This window comes from Haplochromis burtoni, unplaced genomic scaffold (genome assembly GCF_018398535.1).
Source record: "Haplochromis burtoni strain Fernald_Lab_line unplaced genomic scaffold, NCSU_Asbu1 Contig_57, whole genome shotgun sequence".
Taxonomy (NCBI): domain Eukaryota; kingdom Metazoa; phylum Chordata; class Actinopteri; order Cichliformes; family Cichlidae; genus Haplochromis; species Haplochromis burtoni.
In genome coordinates, this window is record NW_024582418.1 from 1,583,717 (window position 1) to 1,586,674 (window position 2,958).

Genomic DNA, 2,958 nt, shown 5'->3' on the forward strand with positions numbered 1-2,958 from the left:
CACACACACACACTAATAAACTTAATAAATTCTGATTTTAGATTCCACAATTTCTCCTTTTTTTATCTTAACCCTCACACATTCATCTCTTGATTCAGAATTCTGTACATGCGTCTTTATTTCAAATTTTATGTCTAAAAGTGGTTGTAATGGTTTTAGACATAAGATGGACAAAGCTGAACACTGCCTGTTGTTAAGCAGTAATGTCAATATTTCTTTTCTGAATGTGTATTTTGTAGGCATTTTGTTTTCCCTCTCATTTTCTTTCTCCTGCTTTAAAATAAATAGCGTCAGATCACTTGGCGCACGTTTCAGTAAAAATAACCCTTTTTTTATTCTATGGACTTTAAGGCTGTGATCATAAACTGCAGGTCGAAATGACTTCAGAGGCTTCAATTATTGCTTCACCTTTTATTTTGAAGAGGAAACAGAGCGGAAGTAGCGTTACTATCCCCTTTGACTATTAAATAAGAAACATAACAGGATTAGAAGAGGATTAATTTATTTAATAGGGTGGATGAAATTGATTAGAAACTCGGATCACGGAGTAGCTGTTTGAATATTACTGAGCTGCTTTTTTCCTTCATTGTCTTCCTCCCAAATGAAATGTTCCATTACTACTATTATTAGAATTATAAATTCTTTCACAGGTCGAGAAAAGGTTATTGCCTGAACAGTTACAGCTTTTAACATGTCACCAGTTGAATACTACAGGTTGGACGTTTACAGCTAGTTTCCCAGACATGGATTAAGTTGTCTCAGACTAAAAGGAAATTTCAGTGACGATGTCCTCTGAAAAAAAGGTTCTTTGTCTAAGACTTAACTCATGTCAGGGAAACTACACGTTAATGTAGTAAAATGTTGTGGGGCAAGCATCTGAATGAGATTTTGCCTGTGAAGAAAGCTGACGTCAGAATCTGAGATTGGACTCAGGTCCACAGTAATAAATATCACACCATAGAATTACTGCTCGAGTGCAAATAGCTCATGAAAGACAACACCTCCGCCCAGTGGACATAATGAGTAATTACACATGAAAAAGCAGCCCCGTTTTTTGATTTTTTTGTGTTTATGAGGAATTTAAATCAGCTCGTGTCTTGAAGTTACCTAATTCAAAAATGTTACTTTAACTTATCGAGACCACCTTGATTAATAAAACTTATTTTTTAAATTTATCTATGTTAGTATAAAACAGAATATTCATGTCAGGCCGCAGTAGGCTTACGTGCTTTACCGTCTATATTTTTTCTTCATAACATAATAAATGCAAGTGCACATCACTTTTCTACATCAATTGTTTGCATGCAGCTCAGCTGGTGAGGCCCTGGACTCTGTTAATGGATCATTATGAATCTATTTTTACCATACTGAAGAAATGTGATGGGGAGCATGCAGCACTTAGACAGTTGTAATGGTTTTAACGTTTCTACGTGAAATCCTATCATCCTAATACATCCAAATTTCTGCAGCACTTTAAATATTATTCTTTTGGAGGCTAATTACATGTAAATGCAGATGGAAGAGTTTCGTTTGTGATAGTTTTATTAAAAGTGCACATTAAATCAGAACTTTGGAGGCATTTACTTAAAAATGTTTTCAGGTTATTAGTATTATTATTATCTTTTTTTTATATATGTTATCTACATTCAGTGCTATTTTCGGCTACAATAATTCTAATGCATTTGTCCGTGTGCTCTGAGTGAAGTTTTGAGATTTAAATGGTTATAATACTTTTTATTCTTGTCCATCAGCTATTAAAATGGATGCATATATTCGTTCTTTTGTCACTCGTCTGTGCTCCAATACAGGACCAAATTATTTTAATACTAGTCCATAGAAACCAATACCTGTGCCCAGTCAGCACAAAAGGCCTGAATGGTGTTTGCAACTCAGACGGCCATTTTTTAACTTTAAAAATAAGAAGAAGGTTCTGCTCTAGCTGAAAAAAATTAAACTACTGCTGATGTTAAAGCTTCCTGTTTTTACCAGTACCGCTACACCGAGGTTGTAGATAACCTAGCCTAAATTAAACGATTACTTCTGAAACAGGAAAAATAAACCTCATCAAGACTCACATGCTTTTTGGCAAATCCGTTTTAATTCCCTCCATAATGAAATTTCCCGTGTTTTGTGCTCTCGCTGTCTGTAAAAGACGTGACTGGAGCTGTCTAGTCTCATCTGCAGACAATGACTTTAACATTTAGAAGGACAGTTGAGGCTCTAAGGCAGGAAAGGGTGTCCAATAAAACCATATAGTCACGATGACTGTCTGGGCGAAATTACTTTATGGCACCTCTCTCTGCGTGTCTCTCTGTCTTGAGTTGGGGCGGAAAGTCACGTTTATTCTCCAAATGCATGCTGTTGGTTTATGACCCTGCAGTAGGATGAGCCCTGAGAAGATTATATAGCCGCAATAAATGAAGGAAGCTACGAGGCGCTGCACTGACTTTGACAAAACAAGGAGGCAGAAATGTCTCTCCGTGGGCTGAAACTCCGAACACATACCTGAGAGCAGTGAAACACCTTGACGGTGGAATATAATCATAATGACAAACATAATAAATCGAGTTATTGGCCTATAATCCTGTTTAATGTCAACCATGAATTACTGCCTTTGTTTCCCCCCCCCCTGTAGAATCAGCCGCAGGATAATATTATAGGATAATGCTGTATGTAAGCCTTTTTATTGGGTTGTATTGCGCTATTTAATAAACGACAGCGCAATTTTAACCTTTATGAGTTTTAGGCTACATTGATCAGGGGCTACAAAATATTTTTGCAGTAGTTCTATTTTATGTCTACAATGTTGCCATGTGATGCTATAAATATTATTAATATGCCTTTAATATCAAGTTAAAAACAAACAAAAAGAAAAAAAACCTGATTTGTGCGGACTAATCCGTGCGTAAAATTACCAAGTCGCCAAAAAGAAGGCGCAAATGAACACCGACGCTGTAA